This window comes from Schistocerca serialis, chromosome 2, assembly GCF_023864345.2.
Source record: "Schistocerca serialis cubense isolate TAMUIC-IGC-003099 chromosome 2, iqSchSeri2.2, whole genome shotgun sequence".
NCBI classification, from domain to species: domain Eukaryota; kingdom Metazoa; phylum Arthropoda; class Insecta; order Orthoptera; family Acrididae; genus Schistocerca; species Schistocerca serialis.
The window spans coordinates 703189460-703213894 of record NC_064639.1 but is presented as its reverse complement, the minus strand read 5'-3'; positions in this window follow the sequence as shown (position 1 = coordinate 703213894).

Genomic DNA, 24435 nt, shown 5'->3' with positions numbered 1-24435 from the left:
CGCCTGACCGTGCTAAAAACACTAGGTCATCTGCGTATGTTCGGCATATAAACGTGTTGTGCCTTATCGTCATTCCTTGGAGTCGATTCCGGAGCCCGCAAAGCAGCGGCTCGACAGCGATGGCATACAATATCGTTGACAGCGGGCACCCTTGTCTGACCGATCGTGAGATGGTGATGGGCCCCACCAAGCGTCCATTGATGAGCACTTTGGATGCGGCTCCGTGGAGTAGTCTCATGACGACGGTGACAAAACTTTCCGGAAACTTCATTTTCGTCATCAAGTCCATGAGATAAGCATGACTCAGCCTGTCAAATGCGCGATCGAAGTCTATCGATACCAATACACCCCGGAGACGACATGTTGAAGCCAGTGCGATAACATCGCGGTAGTCGCTGAGTGCCGTTTGTATATTGCTAGCTCCTCCTAGCTGGGTTTGGTCGAGTGAAATCACTTGGCGTATCACGCGTTTAAAGCGTGCTGCAAGTATCCTGGCGTAGATCTTGTAGTCGCAATTAAGAAGGGTCAGTGGCCGGTAGGCCTGTATCCCTGTGCCGCCAGATGGTTTGTGGATGGGGATGATCATTCCTTCCACGAAGGAGGGTGAAAGAGTCACGTTGGGAGACATCAATTCGCAGTACATGGCAGTCCATCGTGGAATCATGAGATCTTTAAATGTACGATAGAACTCTAACGGAAACCCGTCGGGCCCCGGTGATTTGTGCGACGCTCCCTTATCAATCGCTTCCATTACGTCGTCAACTGTGATTTCACCTGTTAACTCCAGGTTGGCCGACTCGTCGAGACACGCGGAGAGCATTCGTCGGACCTCATCAAAGGCTGCCTGATCGTGTTCCGCTTCTTGATACAGATGACCGTAGTGTTCCACGAAAGCGTTGGCAATGTCTTTTTGCGTTGTCATGCGGCGACCATCTGGCAGTACGACCGTCTGTATTAAGGTTCTGCTGCTACGTTGTTTTTCTCTGATAACGTGATACATCGACGGGGATTCTCCACGGACTCGTTCAAAGGCCCTTGCACGGATTGCGACACCCTCCAGTCGGCGGCGCGTTATGGAAATTATTTGGGCCTGTGCTCGTTTTATACCGGCACGACGCTCCTGTGAAGGTGCTTGAACAGAAAGTTCGCGGAGCATCGTGAAATAAAATTCCGTCGTGTATCGCCTCCACATCATCTGCTCTCTTCCGTATGCATTTAACGCTCGGCGCAATGCAGGCTTAACGCATTCCAGCCACCACTGCAACGTCGTCGGATATGTCGGGAGGCGTCGTTCACACACGTGCCAAGTGTCTTCGACTAAGCGTCTGCACTCAGGTTCCCTAAGGTGTGCTGTATTCAGTTTCCAAACACTGCGACTCCTCCACACTTGTTGACGACTCAGGGAGACCGTGCATATATATGCTATGTGATCTGAAAAGGCGACAGGCCACAATTCCGCATCGAGGATCGCAGGTTCGAGACGACGTGTTACGTAAATTCGATCGAGACGACTTGCAGAGTGACTCGTGACGTAGGTGTATCCACGTCTGTCGCCATGTATCTTCTCCCATGTATCAATGAGATTCATGTCCTGTATGAGTTGCCGCAGCTCCGGGCACGAAGTATAACGTGGGTGTTGATCTTTTGGTGCGAGCACGCAGTTGAAGTCACCTCCAAATAAGACATGTTCATACCGACCTAAGAATAGTGTTGCAATCTCCTCTGCGTAAAATCGGGATCGGTCGCGCCGTCTGTCTGACCCCGACGGTGCGTAGATGTTAACTACCCGTACTGCCAGCACCGTGAGCGCCAGTCCTCGCGCTGACGGCAGGTACACCACGTCCTCGGCTACTATGCCGCTACGTAGAAGTATCGCTGTTCCGCTGCCGCCGTCGGTAGTAGGTGTAATGTACGTATCGTACCCATAGAGGTCGGGGAAGCTCTCAACGCATACTTCCTGCAGCAGAACGATGTCGACGTCTGACGCATGCAACATGTCTCGTAATAATTGCAATTTGACAGGCGTTCTGATCGTATTAATATTAATAGAGGCTGTTCGATATGCCTGCCGCTGTTCCTCAGTGCGTAAAGCGCACATGAACGCTTATGTTAATTTGTGTGCTGCTGCCCGGTGACATGCTGTCCGTGTGTCAGTCTGCATCTTCTGCGCGGTTAACATCCGGTGGACGCAGCACTCGCCATGGCGGGTGCGTCGTCGGTGTGGGGGTCAGTATCGGATTCGTCGGCCCAGTTCCTGTGCTGGAGGTCCATCTCCCGTCGTGTCTCTCCGGCCGGGCTGACCGAAGGCTGTGGCCTTGCTGCGGTGGGTGGAGGGACTCCTTCCGCCGGCTTTCCGTCCGGTGTGTCTGTATTTAACCCCTGTGTGGCATGATTCGCGTCGTACTGCTGTGTAGGAGGTAGAACCTCCCGTTGCGCATCCGGATGCACTGTATCGACGTTACACCCAAGTTCGTCTGCCGTGGACTGCAGTAAGCAGGTATCCGACGGCGCTAGCCGTCGTTTCCTGTGGCGTTTCGGCGATCGTTGTTTGCGCGTGTGCGCCTCCGTATCCGAGTGCGGAAGTGACTCCCGGTGCTCAGGGACGAAAGCAGCTGTCGGCACAACAGCAGGATCAATGTCCATTTCTCCTACCGATCCTTTCCGCTCGGTTAAGTGCGTCGTCGGCGCCGGAGCGGCAGAGGTGTGCGTCGTTTCGTCACTGGAGGCGGTCTCTGCCGCAGTCGGTTGCCGTAAACTGTCAGGATTCTGTAGCTGGTCATTCTTCGGGATGGGATCCGTTCGAAACGCGTCCGCATACGTTAGTGGCAGCGGCGTCAACGTGGACGGAGGTACGGGTTCGCCGTTTGGAACTTGCACTATCCTCCGCTGCATACATTCGGAACGGACGTGGCCCTCTTTCCCGCAGCCTGAGCATGTTTTGGGTTGTCCATCGTATATGACTATAGCTCTGCATCCACCGATGAACAAGTACGAGGGTACATGTTGTGTCAGTTCTATTCTGATTTGACGCACCCCATTGAGAACGGGGTAAGTCGTGAAGTTGGACCATTTTTCCTCAACGTGGCTAAGCACTCATCCATATGGGCGTAAGGCGTCAACGACCAAGTCAGACGGAACCTCGAAGGGAAGTTCGAAAATACGTATGTTTCGTAAGCCCAGTCCTGCATGATCAATAGTTACTTCTCCAACATGTCCATCAGAGTGACGAAATTTGAGTCCATGTTTAGTATCTCGGATGATTCTGTCACATACGGCATCGTTAATCAGCTTGACGTAAACGACACTGCTCACTATGGAGAGGTGGATTCCGATAAGTTAGTTGTAGTCAAGTTTAACTTCGTCTCGTAGGAACCTTTCTATTTCGTAGGCTTTCGGTCTCGCATATTCATTCGAAAAACTAATCTTCAGAGTCGACTTTCGGTATGCATGTGCCATTCTATATCGAGTCGTCTAAACGCACGAGTACGCCGAAGAGGTAAACAACTGCGCGAACGCGAACTTCTCCGGCAGGGACGTAAACAGACGTCCGTGCCGTAGCACCGCCGAAGGCAGACTGCTCTCGGCTATCCTGGCGGGTTTGACCACACCGTAGGGAATACAGACGTCTAAACAAATGAGATTGACAGAAAGCGCAAAATGGCTAAGCAGGACCAGAGGACAAATGCAAGGCTATAGAAGCAAGCGTGACTAAGGGAAAGATAGTACTACCTGTAGGAAAATTAGAGAGATCTTAGGAGAAAAGAGAAGCAGTTACATGAATATCAAGAGCTCAGGTGGCAAACGACGTTATTTCATAATTATGAGATCCCTAGGAGAGCCAGACGCGACTACACGTCTCCATCTTGTGTTGAAGGTAGACTATCTGATCAAAAGTATCCGGACACCTGTTAGTGTACATCAATACGGGTTGTGTCCACCCTTCAGCTTTATGACGGCTCGAACTCTGTTAGGGATATTTTCGATGATATGTCTGAATACCTGTGGAGGAACGCCAGACTATTCTACCTCAAGAATCGAAACCAGAGAAGGTAGCGATGTTGGACGCTGGGGTCTGGAGCGAAGCCAGCGTTCCAAATCATCTCAGGGGCGTTGCATTTGGTTCAGAACGGGGCTCCAATTCAGGAATGTCAACGAACCACTACCTCACAGATACTGCTTTATGACAGCGTGCATTGTTATGTTGATACGAACTATCATCGTCTCCGAACTCTCCCTCTACTGTACGCATTACGCAATGTTATAAATCGTTTTCATATCCTTCCGCTTAGCATTTTCTGCAGCGCGGTAGGGGGACCATACCCTAAGCACGAAAACACCTTCATACTGCAACGCCACCTCGTCCGTACTTCACTGTTGCCAATATACGTGATGGCAGGTACCGTACTCGAGGCATTCGGCAAGCCCAGACCGTTCCGTCGGATTGCCACAGGGTACAGCGTGGTTCATCACTCCCTTATGAGGAGCCGTTCGACCACTGTACCCATTTCTCTTTGTCTCCTTACGCACAACCATTGTGCTAGCTGGACTGCTGGTAGCATTTTGGAAGCCACGAATGGCTCCTGCCGCTGCTTTCGTGTGATTTTTTATACCCACTCTCCGCAATGCCCGACAATCCCTGTGGTTCAGAAAATGAGGCCTGCCTGGTCTTGCTGAGTTGGACAGCTTTGGAAGGGTTGAAACGAGCATTTTGGAAGCCACGAATGGCTCCTGCCGCTGCTTTCGTGTGATTTTTTATACCCACTCTCCGCAATGCCCGACAATCCCTGTGGTTCAGAAAATGAGGCCTGCCTGGTCTTGCTGAGTTAGACAGCTTTGGAAAGGTTGAAACGAGCATTTTGGAAGCCACGAATGGCTCCTGCCGCTGCTTTCGTGTGATTTTTTATACCCACTCTCCGCAATGCCCGACAATCCCTGTGGTTCAGAAAATGAGGCCTGCCTGGTCTTGCTGAGTTAGACAGCTTTGGAAGGGTTGAAACGAGCATTTTGGAAGCCACGAATGGCTCCTGCCGCTGCTTTCGTGTGATTTTTTATACCCACTCTCCGCAATGCCCGACAATCCCTGTTGTTCAGAAAATGAGGCCTGCCTGGTCTTGCTGAGTTAGACAGCTTTGGAAGGGTTGAAACGAGCATTTTGGAAGCCACGAATGGCTCCTACCGCTGCTTTCGTGTGATTTTTTATACTCACTCTCCGCAATGCCCGACAATCCCTGTGGTTCAGAAAATGAGGCCTGCCTGGTCTTGCTGAGTTAGACAGCTTTGGAAGGGTTGAAACGCCGTTACTCCGGTGAGACATCCAATCACTCTTCAACGTTGGATGTTACTGAGGTCTCCTGACCGATTCCTTCTGCCGTTCCTGCTTCTCCACTGACAACACAGAACTCCCCGCCTTCTACTGTCGGATACTGCTGTCTTGACATCTAGTGGTCAATTTCGCACCACATAGGAGCGTCCGGATACTTTTGATGAGAAGAATATAATAATCTAAATTCTAAAGCGATCTGCTGCCTACAGGTGTGAATATTACTTAAATATCAGTTAAATAATTCGTGGTAGCAGTATACTGATACGAATGGAGAAACTGGTAGAAGCAGAACTCGGGAAAGGTCAGTTTGGTTTTCAGAGGAATGTAGGCACACACGAGGCAATACTGACACTACAACTTGTATTAGAATATAGGTTTAAAAAAAGGCAAACTAACGATTATAGTGTTTGTAGATTCAGATAAAGCTTTCGAGACTGTTGACAGAGAACCGTGGCAAGGATAAAATAGAGGGAATGAAAGATTTTCTACAGCTTGTATAGAACCCAAACTACCGTAATAAGAGGCGAGAGAGACATGGGAAGGAAAATGTGATTGACAAGGGAGTGGGAAAGTGTTTTAGCCTATTCCCGCTGTTAGGATGTCTGTAGATTGTGCATGCAGTTAAGCAAACCAAGGAGAAATTTGGAAAAGGAATTAAAGTTCAGGGAGAAAAAATAGAAACTTTAAGGTTTGTTAATGTCACTGTAGTTTTGGAACAGCAAAGGATTAGGAGGAGCAGTGGAATGGAATTGATGGTGTTTTGAAACGAGGTTATAAGAACAGCAACAAAAGTAAAATACGGATTATGGAATTTACTCGAACTAAATCAGGCGATGCTGAGTAAATTACATTAGGAAATGAAATACTAAAAGTAGTAGATGAGTTTTGCAATTTTAGCAGCTAACAACTGATCATTGCCAAAGTAGAGACGTTGTAAAACGCAGACTGACTATAGTAAGAAAATCACTTTTGAAAAAGATAAATTTATTAACATCGAATATAAATTTAAGTGTAAGGATGTCTTTTCTGAAGATATTTGTATAGCGTATAACCTTATATGGAAGTGAAACATGGATGAAAAGCTGCTGAAAGGCTCTTAAAAAGTGGTGAATACAGTAAGGAAGTTCTCGTGGAAATAGGTCGTAGTGTCTGTTCGGAGATGAAGAAGCTTGCAGAGACGCACTCGTATAGCCGTGCGTGTTGAAATGCGGCTTCCTGGACGAGGAGGTGTGCAGGCACCAGATCGAGTCCACCCGCAGATTAACGACGAGGGTCGGTGTGCCGGTTATCTAGGATGTGGTTTTTGGGTGGTTTTCCGCATTTGACTTGGAAAAGATCGGGCTGGTACCCAGTTACGATTCACAGACAGTTAGCAAACTTTCGCATACTTTCACACATTCTGTCACAAGGATAACGGATGGTGACAGGGGGGCCATATGTTCAACCCTTAAACTAACCATTCCAGACCCGTTCATAACCATGCTGACCCTGAGCAGATGCGGGACAAAGGCAGAAGAAAAAGAAAGAAACGAGATGGGGCTTGTAGAGGATAGACCAGCGTAGAGAGCGGTACCAAACCAGTCTTCGCACTGAAGACTACAACAACTTTACGTCGGGGATCGCTTTTTTAGGTCGACAAATCATATCAGATTGTCTTCTTTTTTTTTCTTCCATTATGAGGCGTTACGTCGTAACTGCCTCTCTGGCGCCCTTACCATTCCTACAACGAAAGTGATCGTCATCTTCTTTTCAATTATTTGTATATTATTACCGTTAGTAACTTGGTTACGTGAGCTGTCTAGCTGATTGACCGATAGTTCTCGCGTTTATCTGGCTTCGCTGTTTTGAGATTGTGTGGACGATATTATTTCCATAGTTCAGTGACGTGTCTCGGTGTCATCAATTCTTCACGCTCACCTGAAGAATCATTTGTTTCCTGTTTCACCCAGCCATTTTACTAATTCCTCTAGAATGTTAACTATCCCCTTTACATTCTCCATATTTGATCCAAAGATTTGTCAAACTTTGTCTCTAGTATTGGATCCGATGTATCTTCCGAATCGCCTCTTGTTCCTTTTTCTATCACGACAACAGATAATTTCTCCCTCTCGCAGAGGCCCTCATTGCGCATTTTCCACTTACCCGCTCTCTCCCCTGTGTAATTGTTTCTGCACTGTTGACGACTTTGTTTTTGAATTGTACGATAGTTGTTTTGACTTACCCATATGCTGCCTCTGTCATCAGGATTTCATAACAGTTTTCCTGTAGCCATTTCGCTTTAGCTTCTTTGCTATTTCTATTGAATCCATTTCTTAGTGGCATATTTCTGTATTGCTTTTTTCTGTAACACTTCTGTATTTTTCCTTAGTCAAGCATTTGAGGTATAATTTTTAGCATCCAGATTTTTTCTCAGTTACCTCTCTTACAACCGTACTTATTTGTCAACTTTCTGTGATTGTCTTTCCTGGGAGTATTCGTGTCTCCTCTGCCGAACGACTTATGTCGTATACATTAACATAGCATCTTCAACGTCAGAAAACTTCGGACGCAAGTCATCTTTCTTTAATGCTTCAGCATTCCACATCCTTCTACGTCGGTCCTTCCTGATGATTGTCTTAAACTTCAGTCTGCTAGTTAGCATTATTGTGGTCTGAATGTACTGGTATCCTGAGTACGTTTTAAAATTCAGAATGTAATTTTTATGTCTTCTGGAATTCTCAGAGTATTCCTCCGTCTCTTGTGGTTTTCGAGCAGTGTATTTGCTACTGCTAACTGAAATTTCTTGCAGAACCCAATCAGTCATTCTCCTCTCTTACTCCTATACACGACTGGGTATTCTCCCCTAACTTTGCTTCTATTCGTCCCGATACTATTAACATACCTGTTTCCCATTACATACTAATTTACTCATTCGGTTACGTCATATGCACTTCTGTCTCAGTGATTAATGTACAATGGTTTGGTAGCTCGAATTCTTGACCAATTTCTAAATTATTCTCTTTCTTTGGTCTCTATTTATTCAACATTAATTTAAAAACTATTTGGAATGGTTAGGGATAGTTTTAACGCTATCTCATCATTATTCAGTTTTCCGTATGACTATAGAGGATCAATTTTTGTGAACATGTGAGCGCTTCACTTCACATGTCTCCCTGCAAATAATTCCTTTTGTCTACAGAATTACGCACCTTACACAGATTCATACTCTCCATCCTGTACTCTGTGCCCAATGATCCTTTGTATTTCTTCGGTTTAACTTCCCAGAAAAAATTAAAACAGGCATTTTTTGGAGATCTCTTACTGACAGAGGTGACAACACTGTGTATAGAATTTCACACCTTGTGTAGACGCTGTTAAGCCGTGTATAAACAACAAATAAAATTTCTCTATATGGTATCCCTTCTGGCGTTGCAATGTTGTTAGTCAGCTGTTTACGTTACTTTTGTAAATGATTTTCGGAAATGGAATACCCAGTTTTTCGGTATTTGAGTTACAGTTATTGGAGGAGGCTCACAACTTACATATTCGGCAGCAAAACGAAATAAATCAATTGCGCTGCCCGAGTGGAAAGCGTATATGGTGTATCACCATTGCCCAGAAGATACTAAAACGTGAATTTTTGCTCCACGCAAGAGCTGCTCCTGTGTTAGTTATTTTTATGCAGTAATTCTGATATATAATCACTTAACACTATTGGGTTATTATATGGCTTGTTAGATATTAATATGGCTCATTGTTTTAAACGTTTTCTGTGTTGAGCTGTAAGAACCTTATCTGCCATTTCCCTTATTATTCTTATTAAACTAATATGGCTAATGAAAGCTCAGTTAAACATCCAAACAAATAACCCCCGAAAGAACATTATGAAAGCAATTGCATATCTGTCTGTTTGTCTGTCTGCCTGTCTTTTGCTGTCTCTTCTGCCTTGATCTATCAGTTAACTGTGTAAGATAGCGCTACTCGTGATACTTTTATCTAGCACTAAGGAGGAGACTATGTAAGCCGGGAGATTGAAATTTGAAACTACAGCAGTGAGGGAAGTTGCCGAGCGGCGTCATACGCATTGTGGTTGTTCCCTTGTCATGCAGACGGTTTTTAGAAGAAACTACGCGTAGTACGACGTGAGGGACGAGAAAATGAGAGAGCCCCTATCCAGAAATGCCTGTGGGTAATCAAAGTCAGAACAGTGGCATCGAAGTTATATTGCGTTGGGCATCCTAACTGGTTACGGCAACCCATCGGTGGATGCTCAAACTGCTCCTAACAGCCTTCCTACACGTGTGCTTTATCTTCCCATGGTGTTTTGTATCGAAATGATCTATAAGGTCAAGCTGTTGCAACTACAGAACTGCTGCCCGATTCTGAGACGGAAGTCCTCCCAACATAATTACTCCAGAGAATTCGACGTTCAAAGTGCCTGAAAGGAGATCGAAAATTTCAGATAGCGCTTTAAATCTGCAGCGCGTACGTTCAGCAAAAAGTGTCTTTTGTGTGCCTTACATTTTACTGTATGTCCAGCAATATTGTGTACTAGTACTGAGAAATTTACTGTACGTGCTGTAAGCTCTGTGAAGATGGTATCACCTACTCTGCGTATCTCTACAGCAATACGAGGAGACTTTAGAAAGTAACTTACAAATCATTGTGGCAGGTCAATTAACTTTAATTGAACGCTGCACTACACAAGGCGCTGTGTCCATCCGGTACTTACCAATCGTGGAAATCTAGAAATCGAAGCACCTCCTCGAATCAGGTCAAAATGCACGGGAAAAATTGCAAATAAAGAATCATTTTTGTACACCAAAGCAAAATTCTGACTTCACACATATGCTGCACTTTAGGCCAGAATAAATGAACTTCCGAGGGTTGTGGAAACGATCACTTGGTCATGTGGCGGCATCTATTATCTCGGATTTGCGGAGGCAGTTGTTGGCTGCGGAACATGTGTAAGTTAAATAACGTTACAGTCTCGTCTAGCTCAAAAACGTTTAGCCACATTAAAATGAAAGGTAATTTTTATACGTTTGTGTCGGGCTATGTGCGCGGTGCGATGGAAACACTGAGTTCCATATTTATCGTTCACGCGTGTGGGAGTAGCTGCTGTCCTTGCCTTGCTCGACAGTCTTGCCGCCATTACGGGGCGGCGTCGGTGTGGCGCCTGAAGTAACTCTCCAAGTGTTACTAAGGCGCAGGTACAGACACACAGGGACTACTCTGAAATGACAAAAGCATGGGATACCTCATAGCATCGTTTCGGATCGCCCTCTGCCCGGCGTAGCGCCGCAGCTCGATGTGTCGTGGACTGAAAAAATCGTTGGCAGTCCCGTGCAGAAATATGGTGGTATGCTGCCTCTATATCCTTCCACAATTGCGAAAGTATTACCGGTGCAGGACATTGTGCACGATCTGATTTCTCGATTACTTTCCACAAATTTTAGATGGGATACACGTCGGGCGATCTGGGATGGCCAATCATTCGCCCGGTGACATGGCGCATTGTCATAAAGTTCGTGAGTGGCTGCAGAAGGTCTCCACGTTGCCGAATACTACCATTTCCTGTCGATGATCGGTTCAGTTGGACCAAAGGGCCCAGCCATTCCATGTAAACATAGCCCACATATTTATGGAGCCACCACCAGCTTGGTGTCAACTTGGGTCAATGGCTTCGTAGGATCTGCACCACTCTCGAACCTTACCGTCAGCTCTTACCAACTGAAATCGGGACTCATCTGACCAGGCCGCGGATTTTCAGTCGTCTAGGGTCCAAAAGGTGTGGTCACGACCGAGGAGAGGCGCTGCAGGCTATAGTAAGACATTCACGTCGGTCGTCCGCTGGCATAACCCATTTACATCAAATTTCGCCACGCTGTCCAAACGGATACGTTCGTCGTAATTCTACATTGATTTGTGATGTTATTTCACACAGCGTTCCTTGCCTGTTGGCATTGACAACTCTATGCAAATGCCGCTGCTCTCGGTCGTTAAGTGAAGGCCGTCAGCCATTTCGTCGTCCGTGGTGAGAGCTAACGCCTGAAATTTTGTATTCTCGCCACACTCTTGATACTGTAGCTTTCGGGTTATTGAATTCCCTTACGATTCCCGAAATGGAATGTCCCTTGCGTCTAGCTCCAACTACCATTCCGCGTTCCAAGTCTGTTCATTCCCATTGTACGACTACAATCACGTCGGACACCTTTTCACACGAATCACCTGAGTACAAATTACACCTCCGCCAATGCACTGCCATTTTATACCCTGTGTATGCGATGTTACCTCCATCTGTATAAGCGCATATCGCTATCGCATGACTTTTACCATCTCAGTGCGTGTTTTGAATTCCGGACCAAGTGGTACACTAGTTAAACACAGTACTTGCATCCGGAAGGAGCGCGCTTCAAATCCCCGCACAACCACCGGGAATTAGATTTTCTGTGGTTTCCCTGACAACTTCTGGCAACGAACTGGACTATTACGGTGAAAAACACGTGACTGATTTCCTTTTCCATCACTGTGAACTCGGAACTTGTGGGCATTCTCCAATAACGTCATTGTCGACGGGACATTACAACCTAATTTTCTTTTTTCCATACAATCATTTTCTCAATACCTCACTGTGTAAACGAAATTTCGTGGCACTTTTAAGGTTCTGAAACTCAGGCACTAAAGCCATACATGGAACAAGACCATAAAGAGTTACAGACATTCTCTTTCGTTAAAAAAAATCATTAACTTCCCAGCCATCATGAACAGCTTTGCTATTTAAAAAGTACAGTTTTAGGAATGACTGAAGAATTCTGGCTGTCAGCTGCAACTCCACTGATGAACAACACAGTGAAACACCGGATGTGTATGTTAGTAACAAATGATACCCGCAAGTGGTACGTAATATGTCGTTTCTACGAATCTTATCGGTAGGGGCAGTAACAGTCATCTTAAGTAAATACTGTAAAGTCTGTCACCGAACGGTGCTTAGCTGCAGTAAACAAGGAATTACTTTATGTGGTTTATAATGTTCACATCAAAAAGTCTCTAATAAAAATTGGTTTTAACTTACTTGACTTGTTACACATCCCCTCAGATGATCTCTAGAATTAACATTAAATAAATATCAAGGTAGCAGTTCAACGTTGTTTTTCTGTGATTTTCCGGATTCACAAAGACCTCCTTGCAACGAATCTATGCGACGAACAATGTTTCCAATCTAATCTGTGCAAATATGAAGAATGGCTACATGGGGATGGCCAAAAACAACAATGAAAATATGTTTTTATATAAAATCCACACCGGCACAGACGGAAAGAACGAAAACCTTACGAGAAAGCGGAGACAAAAGCGATGGCTCTTCATCTGCAGTGCACTGTTTTAAATTAGAAACAGTGCACATTCCGAACATACGTGTGGAAACTCTCGTAATCGGTCAAGGAAAATTATATTCATGCCGTTCATCAATTTGTTAGGGATGAAACAATTTTCGGCAACAGTTACGGAATGTCTATTCTTCGACATCTCTCCACACGTGATGACATCTGTCCACCCGATCAAGCAGAAAACGTGGCTATTGAGAAAAGGTTTTCCTTCAGCAATCAAAAACCGAACAGTTTGGTTTCCATCGAGGAAATTCAAGTACTTTTGGCAGACGTGCCAACGTTAGCGTAGGCTTCTCTCTGCTTTACTGCGGTAGTGAGCTATTGTGCTAGAGCGTCGACATGATCGACGTTTACCACAGACGTCGACGGCACGTCGAACTCCACAGTTTCACGAAACCTGTTCACGTTGGTGCAATCAGTCCACTCACATGTCCCCACCACAGAGGCTCTCTAACGACTCATAGCCTTTATCGTTTCAGTAGTAATATTCATCCCGTACGTACTAAAATCGATCATCATCCCACGATGCTACACAGAAAAATCGCATCATTTAATGATGACAGAAATGATCTAAATGTTTTCAGACAACTTGTCACTCCTCTTATCTACCTACAACGCCAGGGTTCATCACGATTACGTCTAGTCACACTGCTACTCACAACAATATTATTGTAACATAACATAGTAAATATCCTTGATACGCAGAAGCTTTTGATCACAATTCAGCGCGGTTTCAGAAGGTATCGTCCGTGCGAAACTGAGCTTGCCCTTTCTTCACCTGATGTACTGCGACATTTCGTATTCCTATATTTCCGGAAAGCATTTGACACGTTGCTCCATTACAGACTGTCCCAGTTTATGGAATAGGTTTCCAAATATGTGAGTGGCTCAAAGACTTCTTAAGTAACATAATTCAGTCCGTTTTTCCTGACAGTAAATGATCATCAGAGAGAGTTATCGTGCCTTTAGGATAGAACTGCTCTTGCTCTCTGTATAAATAAATGATCTGAAGAATATGGTGAGCGCCAGTCTGCGGTTGTTTGCTGATGACGCTGTAATACACGGGAAAGTATCGTTGTTGAGTAACTGTAGGAGGATACAGGATGACTCAGAATTTTTATCTGATGTGATGAATGGCAGCTTTACCTAAGTGTAAAGAAAAGGTAAGCTGATGAACATGAGTAGGAAAAACAATCCTGTGCTACTTGACACACGTCGATTAAATACCTAGGCGTCACGTTGCAAAGCACTATAAAATGGAACGAGTACACATGGAGGATATTAGGGAAGGCGAACGGTCGACTTCGGATTATTCGGAGAATTTTAGGTAAGTGTGGCTCGTCTATTAAGTAGAAGGCATACAGAACGCTAGTGCGACCCATTCTTGAGTACTGTTGGTGTTTGTGGTCCGCACCAGGTCGGATTACAGTAAGATATCGAACAATTCAGGGGCGTCGTGAAAGTTTTGTTACCGTTAGGTTTGCTCAACACGTATCACAAGATGCTTCGTGAAATCAGACGGGAATCACTGAAATGAAGACGTTTTCTTCGTGATATACTGTTGAGAAAATTTAGAGTATTGGCATTTGCAGCTGACTGCAGAACGATTCTACTGCTGGCAACGTAGTTCTCGCGTAAGGACTAAGAGTATAAGAGAAATTAGGGTTCGTGCGGCGACATGTAGATAGTCTTTTTTTCCTCGTTCCATTTCCGAGTGGAACAGGAAAGGAAATGTCTAGTAGTGGTACAGGGTACCCTCCGCCATGTTGCATACTGTGTCTTCTGGAGTCTGTATGTAGATGTAGACCTACTCTACGGTTTGCAATACGCCTCCGACAGAGATGTCTGAGTAGTCAATCAGCCGGCCGGAGTGGCCGAGCGGTTCTAGGCGCTACAGTCTGGAACCGCGCGACCGCTACGATCGCAGGTTCGAATCCTGCCTCGGGCATGGATGTGTGTGTTATCCTTAGGTTAGTTAGGTTTAAGTAGTTCTAAGTTCTAGGGGACTGATGACCGCAGTAGTTAAGTCCCATTTGCTCAGAGCCATTTTTTTATAGTGAATCAGGCAGTATTAAAAATAACAACTATTATCAGGGTCCTTTAGTTTGTAAGCGAACACATTTGTAAATACCTCTTGGCACAGAAGTGTGATGAACTTTCCTTATTCATGGATATTGGTGTAAGAAAACTATATTAGACAGATCTGATGTATTTTTCCCTATGGAAAACAGACGAATTAGAAACTCAAGATATTGGTGGGTACCGTAAGCGGATATCATCACGCCGATTCTCAATCTGCTCTCACCAAAAAGTATGACTGAACGATTTCGTGCACACAGCAAGCGTCACATCTTTATTCATTAAAGGCCAAGAATTTCAGTAATCTGCAGAATTTAGCTATAAGTAATGGACACAAAAGAATAACGTTCTACAATTAGGGGCGTGGAAAGTCGAAAGCTTGAACGTGGCAGGGAAATTAGAATCTCTGAAAATGGGAATTCAAAGGCTCAGTGTAGATACAGTAGGGGTCAGTGAAGTGAAACGGAAAGAAGACAAGGATTTTTGGTCAGATGGGTATAGGGTAATATCAACAGCAGCAGAAAATGATGTGACGGGAGTAAGATTCGTTATGAATTGGGAGGTAGGCAGAGAATGTGTTACTCTGAACAGTTCAGTGATAGGTTTTCTCTTTTCAGAATCGATAGCAAACCAACACAAGCAGTGATAGTTCAGTTATACATTGGCGACTTCGTAAACTGAAGATGAAAAGACAGATACAGTATAAGAGGATACTGAAAGTTAATACAGTACATAAAGGGAGATGAAAATGTAATAGTCATGGGGGATTGGAAAGCAGTTGCAGGGGAAAGAATAGAAGAAAAGGTTGTAGGAGGATATGGGCTTGGGGCAAGGAATGAGAGAGGAAAAAGACTAATTGAGTTCTGTAATAAATTTCAGCTAGCAATAGCGAATACTCTGAACAATAATCACAAGAGGAGGAGGTATACTTGGAAAAGGCCTGCTGAAATGGGGAGATTCAGTTAGATTACATCGTGGCCAGACAGAGACTCCGAAATGAGATACTTGATTATAAGGCCTACCCAGAAGCAGATATAGAATCAGATCACAATTTAATTGTGATGAAGAGCAGGCCGCCATTTAAGAGATTAGTGAGGAAGAATCAATGTGCAAAAAAGTAGGATATGGAAATACTAAGGAATGACAAGATGCGATTGAAGTTCTCTAATGCTATAGATTGAAGTTCTCTAATGCTATAGATGCAGCAATAAGGAATAGTTCAGTACGCAGTATAGTAGAAGAGGAATGGACACCTCTAAAAGAGGCAATCACAGAAGTTGGAAAGAAAAACATAGGTACAAGGAAGGTGACTAGAAGAAACCCTGGGTAAAAGAAGAAATACTTCAGTTGATCGATGAAACAAGGAAGTACAAAAATGTACACGGAAGTACAGGAATACAGAAATAGAAGTGACTGAGAAATTAAAGAAATAGGAAGTGCAGGGAAGTTAAGATGAAATGGCTGCATGAAAAATGTGAAGAAATCGAAAAAGAAATGATTGTTGGAAGAACTGACTCAGCATAAAGGAATGTCAGCATAAGCAAATTAAAAGGAAGTGTGGTAACATTAAGAGTGCAATGGGAATTGCACTGTTAAATGAAGAGGAGAGGGTGGATAGATGGAAACACACTGAGTCAGGCAGCAGCAGCTGGCCGAGACAAACGCAGCAACAGGGAAGTAACCGATTTTATGACTTTTACGAGTTCCTAACCCGAAGATAATTTTATAATATCATCTGTATGCTTTAATAGATTAGTTTCATGAGCTGCTGCATGTTAATGTAATATCTAATAGCCAAAGTTCTCGACTTTTCGTTTGCGTCGGAAAGTAAACAGATTTTATGACATATTACAAGTTTCACCCGAGTGCTTCGGTAGTTATGTTTTTGAATCTCTGCATATTAACCTAATTTATTATACACGGTTCCTGCGTTTTCGTCAGTGTCTGCAGTAGAGTTCCGTAGCATGTGCTGATAGCCCGTATATCTGGGTAGTTCGGTTTTCCACAGTCTTTTGTACGGATAGGGACTGCGATTGTTGTTCAAATGGTTCAAATGGCTCTGAGCACTATGGGACTTAACTACTGTGGTCATCAGTCCCCTAGAACTTAGAACTACTTAAACCTAACTAACCTAAGGACATCACACACATCCATGCCCGAGGCAGGATTCGAACCTGCGACCGTAGCAGTCGCCCGGTTCCGGACTGCGCGCCTAGAACCGCTAGACCACCGCGGCCGGCTGCGTTTGTTGTGTGCGGATGCGAGCCGAGTTGGTGACACTTCGCTCTTAGCACCAGGCTATGATGGCTTCGGTTACACAGCTTGAGGCTGCAGTTGATGGGCACCACTGATGTGGGCCGGCCGTGGGGATCCAACAGACGTCGCCGGGGCGTAGCAGGCGGCGAAAGACTTCCCAGAAGGTCGCAAGAAAGGCTTCCGTGGTTAGTCTGAAAAACTGGTTCCAGGTTTTGTCTGTGGTTGACACTGTCACTGAGCCAGATGCTGTCGCCCGTCCTATTTCAGAGGAAACCATTCAGCCTGCAAGATCTGGGCAATCACAGAGGGTGAGATTATTGATAGCTTGGAGATCCAACGTTAGGCGCAGTACGGGGGCATTAAGGACATGGCTGCCAAGAAGGGGAAGAAAGCCAATGTTCACTCCATGTGCATATTGAGTATTCCAAATGTGGAATGGACCCTCCCGGATGCCATGAAGAACACAGGGTGCAGCCAACTATAGGTGGTGGCTCACGTCGGTACCAATGATATGTGCCTCTTTGGATCAAAAGAAATTCTCTGGTTTCGAGCAGCTAACAGAAGTGGAATGGGCTACCAGTCTTGTTTGCGAGATGAAACAGAGCTGACCATTTGCAGCATAGTTGACAGGACCGACTGCTTACCTCTGGTACAGAGCTGAGTGGAGGGTCTGAATCAGAGGCTCAGACAATTCTGCAACCGTTGAGGCTGCAGATTCATCGACTTGCGCTAAAGAGTGGTTGGGTTTCGGGTTCCACTGAATAGGTCAGGAGTCCACTATACGCAGGAGGCGGCTACACGGGTAGCAGGGGCTGTGTGGCGTAGACTGGGTGTTTTTTTTTAGATTAAAGGGTCTCAGGAAAACACAAAAAGGGCTTGAGTCACAAAGGGTGCAGGTCGAACACAGGAAGAACGTAGATACAGGAACCATGGGTATAAGAATTGTAAATTGTCGTAGCTGTGTTGGAAAAGTACCAGAGCTCCAATCGCTAATAGAAAGCACTGATGCTCAAATCGTTATAGGGACTAAAAGGTAGCTAAAGCCGGAGATAAGCACAGCCGAAATTTTTGCGAAGAACATAACGGTGTTACGAAAGGATAGGCTAAACACGGTTGGCGGTGGCATGTTTGTCGCTGTTCGAAGTAGTTTATCTTGTCGCGAAATTGAAGTAGATAGTTCCTGTGAGTCAGTATGGGCAGAGGTCATTGTTGGCAAACGGAATAAAATAATAATTGGATTCTTTTACCGACCCCCCAATTCAGATGATACAATTGCTGAAAGGTTCAAAGAAAACTTGAGTTTGATTTCAAACAGTTACCCGACTCCTGCGATTATAGTTGGTCGCGACTTTAATTTACCCTCGATATGTTGGCGAAAATACATGTTTAATTCCAGAGGTATGCATAAAACATCTTGCGAAAATGGGCTAAATGGATTCTCTGACAATTATTTCGAGCAGTTAGTTCATTAACCCACGCGAATAGTGAACGGTTGCGAAAACACTCTTGACCTCTTAGCAACAAATAATCCTGAGTTAATAACGAGCATCAAAACGGACACAGGAATTAGTGTCGTAGCGTGATTGAATATTGTAACCCCCAAACCCTCCAAAAATAAAATAAAAGTATACCTAATCGAAAAAACAGATAAAAATCCACTTGACGCTTTCCTAACAGACAATATCTACTCCTTCCAAATTAACAATATAAGTGTAGACCAGATGTGGCTTGCACTCAAAGAAATAGTATCGGCAGGCGCTGAGAGATTTATACCAATTACATTAAGAAACGACGGAGTTGAACCTCCTTGGTAGCTAAAACGGGTCAGAACACTCTTGCGGAAACAACGAAACAAACATGCCAAATTTAAACAGACGCGAAATACCCAAGATTGGCGATCTTTTACAGAAGCTCGAAATTTAGCTCGGATTTCAATGCGAGTTTATAATAGTTTCCACAACGTAACTTTGTCTCGAAACCTGGAAGAAAATCCAAAGGGATTCTGGGCGTATATGAAGTATGCTAGCGGAAAGACACAATCAATGCCTTCTCTGCGCGATAGCAACGGAGATACCACAGAAGACAGTGCTGCCCAAGCAGAGTAACTAAACACAGCATGTCGAAATGCCTTCACAAACGAAGATGAAGTAAATATTCCAGAATTTTAATCAAGAACAACTGCCTACATGGGTAACATAGAAGTAAATATCATCGGAGTAGTGAAGCTTAATCAAAGCAAGTCTACTGCTCCAGACTGTATACCAATTAGGTTCCTTTCAGAGTATGATGATGCGATAGCTCCATACTTACCAATCATATACAACCGTTTGCTCGACGTAGGATCCGTACCCAAAGATTGGAAAGTTGCACAGGTCACACCAATATTCAAGAAAGGTAGTAGGAATAATCCACTAAATTACAGGCCCATATCATTAACGTCGATGTGCAGCAGGATTTTGGAGCATATATTGTGTTCGAACATTATGAATTACCTCCGACGAAAACGGTCTATTGACACACAATCAACATGGATTTGGAAAACATCGTTCTTGTGAAACACAACTAGCTCTTTACTCGCATGAAGTGTTGAGTGAGATTGACAAGGGATTTCAGAATGATTGCATATTTCTGGATTTCCGGAAGGCTTTTGACACCGTACCACACATGCGGCTTGTAGTGAAATTGCTTGCTTATGGAATATCGTCTCAGTTATGTGACTAGATTTGTTGTTTTCTGTCAGAGAGGTCACAGTTCGTAGTAACTGATGAAAAGTCATCGAGTAAAACAGAAGTGATTTCTGGCATTCCCCAAGGTAGTGTTATAGGCCCTTTGCTGTACTTTATCTATATAAACGATTTGGGAGGCAATCTGTGCAGCAATCATAGATTGTTTGCAGATGACGCTGTCGTTTATCGACTAGTAAAGTCATCAGAAGATCAAACAAATTGCAAAACGAACTAGAAAAGATATATGTATGATGCGAAAATTGGCAGTTGAACCTAAATAACGAAAAGTGTGAGGTCATCCATATGAGCACTAAAAGAAATCCGTAAAACTTGGGTTACGTGATAAATCAGTCAAATCTAAGGGCCGTAAATTCAACTAAACACCTAGGAATTACAATTACGAACAACTTAAATTGGAGTGAAAACACAGAAAATGTTGTGGGGAAAGCTAACCAGAGACTGTGTTTAATTGGCAGGACACTTGTAGCAGATGTACTAAGGAGACTGAATACATTACGCTTGTTCGTCCTCTTTTAGAATACTGCTGGGCGATGCGGGATCCTTACCAGATACGATTGACGGAGTACGTCGAAAAAGTTCAAAGAAGGGCAACACGTTTCGTATATCGCGAAATATGGAGAGGTAGTCCCTGAAATGATACAGAATTTGGGGTGGGCATCATTAAAACGAAGGCGTTTTTCGTTGCGTCGGAATCTTCTCACGAAATTCCCATCACCAACTTTCTCCCGCGAATGCGAAAATATTTTTTTGACACCGACCTACATAGGGAGAAACGATCAGCATGATAAAATAAAGGAAATCAGAGCTCGTACTGAAAGATATGTGTGTTCGTTCTTTCCGCACGCTATACGAGATTGGAATAACAGAGAATTGTGAAGGTAGTTCGACGAACCCTCTGCCAGGAACTTAAATGTGATTTGCAGAGTAGCCAGGAGATGTAGATGTAGAAGACCTCTCTGAGGGGGAAGATTTGTCTGATGTGATAGAAGAAGAAACAGGAATCTATAGGGAAGAGGTAGGGGATCCAGTATCAGAATCAAAATTTAAAAGAGCTTTTATAGTACTTAAGATAAAATAAGACGGAAGGGATAGATAAGATTCCATTAGAATTTCTAAAATCGCTGGGGGAAGTGGCAACAGAACGACTATTTACTTTGGTGTGTAGAATGTATGATTTTGGCGACATACCATCTGACTTTCGGAAAAATATCATTCACGCAATTCCGTGGTCTGAAAGAGCTGACAAGTGTGAGAAATTTTCGCACAATCAGCTTAACAGCTCATGCATCGAAGTTGCTAACAGGAATAATATACAGAAGAATAAGAAAGAAAACTGAGGCTGTGTTAGATGACGATCAGTCTCTCGTTAGGAAAGGTAACGGCACCAGAGAGGGAATTCCGATGTAGCGGTTGATAGTGGAAGCAAGACTAAGAAAAATCAAGACTCGTTAATAGGATTTGTCGACGTGGCAAAAGCATTCGACATTGTAAAATGGTGCAAGATGTTCGAAATTCTAAGAAAAATAGGGTAAGCTATAAGAAAACACGGGTAATATACAATGCGTACAAGAGTCAAGAGGGAAGACGACCAGGAATGAAGTGCTCGGATTAAAAAGGGTGCAAGGGACGTTGTCTTTCGCGCCTACTATTCAATCTGTACATCGGAGAATCAATGATGGAAATAAAAGAAAGATTCAGGAGTGGGATTAAAATATAAAGGATATCATTGATACGATTCGCCGGTGACATTGCTATCCTGAGTGAAATTGAAGCTTAATTACATGATCTGCTGAATGGAACGAACGGTCCAATGAGTACAGAATATGGATTGAGAGTAAATCGAAGAAAGGCGAAAGTAATGAAAAGTAGCAGAAATGAGAACAGCGAGAAACTTAACATTAGGACTCATGGTCACGAAATAGATAAGGAATTTTGCTACCTAGGCAGCAAAGTAACCAGTGACGGAAAAAAACAAGGAGGACATCAAAAGCAGAGGAGCACTAGCAAAAAGAGCTTTACTGGCCAAGAAAAGTGCCTTAATTTGAGGACGACATTTCTGTAAATGTACGTCTGGAGCACAGCATCGTATGGTAGTGAAACATGGATCGTGCGAAAAACCGTACAGAAGAGAATAGAAGCATATTAGATGTGGTGCTACAAACGAATGTTGAAAATTAGGTGGACAGATAAGGTAAGGAATGAGAAGGTTCTACTCAGAATCGGAGATGAAAGGAACATGTGGAAAATACTGAAAAGGAGAAGGGGCAGATTGATAGGACATCTGTTAAGACATCAAGGAATGACTTCCATGGTGCTAGATGGAGCTGTGGAGGGCAACAACTGTAGAGGTAGCCAGAGATTAGAATACACCCAGCAAATAATTGAGGACGTAGGTTACAAGTGCTACTATAAGATGAAGAGGTTGACACAAGAGAGGAATTCGTAGCAAGCTGCTATCAGAAGACTGATAACTAAAAAAAACAAAACTGCAAGATTAGGCACTTTTTTGGTAACACCGTGGTCAGTGGTGCAGCTGTTCCTGTTCCTGTCTTTTCTAAGTTCCAATGTTAAGTGACAGATATTTCTTTTGTGTCAGATATTGTTGAATAATACGTCAAAAATGTAGTTTCCAGATGCGATTCTTCTGTTGTGTTTACCCGATTCACAATCTCTCGGGACAATTTTGTTCAGGTGATTCTACACTCCTGGAAATTGAAATAAGAACACCGTGAATTCATTGTCCCAGGAAGGGGAAACTTTATTGACACATTCCTGGGGTCAGATACATCACATGATCACACTGACAGAACCACAGGCACATAGACACAGGCAACAGAGCATGCACAATGTCGGCACTAGTACAGTGTATATCCACCTTTCGCAGCAATGCAGGCTGCTATTCTCCCATGGAGACGATCGTAGAGATGCTGGATGTAGTCCTGTGGAACGGCTTGCCATGCCATTTCCACCTGGCGCCTCAGTTGGACCAGCGTTCGTGCTGGACGTGCAGACCGCGTGAGACGACGCTTCATCCAGTCCCAAACATGCTCAATGGGGGACAGATCCGGAGATCTTGCTGGCCAGGGTAGTTGACTTACACCTTCTAGAGCACGTTGGGTGGCACGGGATACATGCGGACGTGCATTGTCCTGTTGGAACAGCAAGTTCCCTTGCCGGTCTAGGAATGGTAGAACGATGGGTTCGATGACGGTTTGGATGTACCGTGCACTATTCAGTGTCCCCTCGACGATCACCAGTGGTGTACGGCCAGTGTAGGAGATCGCTCCCCACACCATGATGCCGGGTGTTGGCCCTGTGTGCCTCGGTCGTATGCAGTCCTGATTGTGGCGCTCACCTGCACAGCGCCAAACACGCATACGAACATCATTGGCACCAAGGCAGAAGCGACTCTCATCGCTGAAGACGACACGTCTCCATTCGTCCCTCCATTCACGCCTGTCGCGACACCACTGGAGGCGGGCTGCACGATGTTGGGGCGTGAGCGGAAGACGGCCTAACGGTGTGCGGGACCGTAGCCCAGCTTCATGGAGACGGTTGCGAATGGTCCTCGCCGATACCCCAGGAGCAACAGTGTCCCTAATTTGCTGAGAAGTGGCGGTGCGGTCCCCTACGGCACTGCGTAGGATCCTACGGTCTTGGCGTGCATCCGTGCGTCGCTGCTGTCCGGTCCCAGGTCGACGGGCACGTGCACCTTCCGCCGACCACTGGCGACAACATCGATGTACTGTGGAGATCTCACGCCCCACGTGTTGAGCAATTCGGCGGTACGTCCACCCGGCCTCCCGCATGCCCACTATACGCCCTCGCTCAAAGTCCGTCAACTGCACATACGGTTCACTTCCACGCTGTCGCGGCATGCTACCAGTGTTAAAGACTGCGATGGAGCTCCGTATGCCACGGCAAACTGGCTGACACTGACGGCGGCGGTGCACAAATGCTGCGCAGCTAGCGCCATTCGACGGCCAACACCGCGATTCCTGGTGTGTCCGCTGTGCCGTGCGTGTGATCATTGCTTGTACAGCTCTCTCGCAGTGTCCGGAGCAAGTATGGTGGGTCTGACACACCGGTGTCAATGTGTTCTTTTTTCCATTTCCAGGAGTGTATATTTGCCTTCTTCTTTAGATGCCACTCATATAGCATGTGTTTTCCATCAACGGATTTATATTTCTTCCGACATTCATTGAAAGACCATCGTTGAAATACTGTTGCTGAAAATTTTACCTAAAACAAGCTCACTACGGGTTGCCTGTGAGCAATGCTAGTCCAACGGGACAGAGATGTTCGCCAGCCAGCATCTCCACATGACCTAGTTCGACAAAAGAAGTACGTGCGGCATCGACGTTTTGCTGAATGAATACGCTGGCCCTGGGCACAAGCTTCCAGTTCCTGTTGGCTTCAATAATCTTACAGCTTCCCCTTCACGGACATCTTCACTTTGGACCGTCCAGATCAATAAATTAGTTGTCACCACCCAAGTAGGAGTATATACTGAATACCATCCTCAAACACCAGTTGTTTGTTCTTTCTGTTAAGGGTCGCTAGAAAGACGGTCAAAAGTTCAATTTTGTAGTTGGTTTAGTGTTTAAAACTTACGAGGCCTAACATCCAAAAGGACTTTATTCATATTGACGCTTTATTTAAA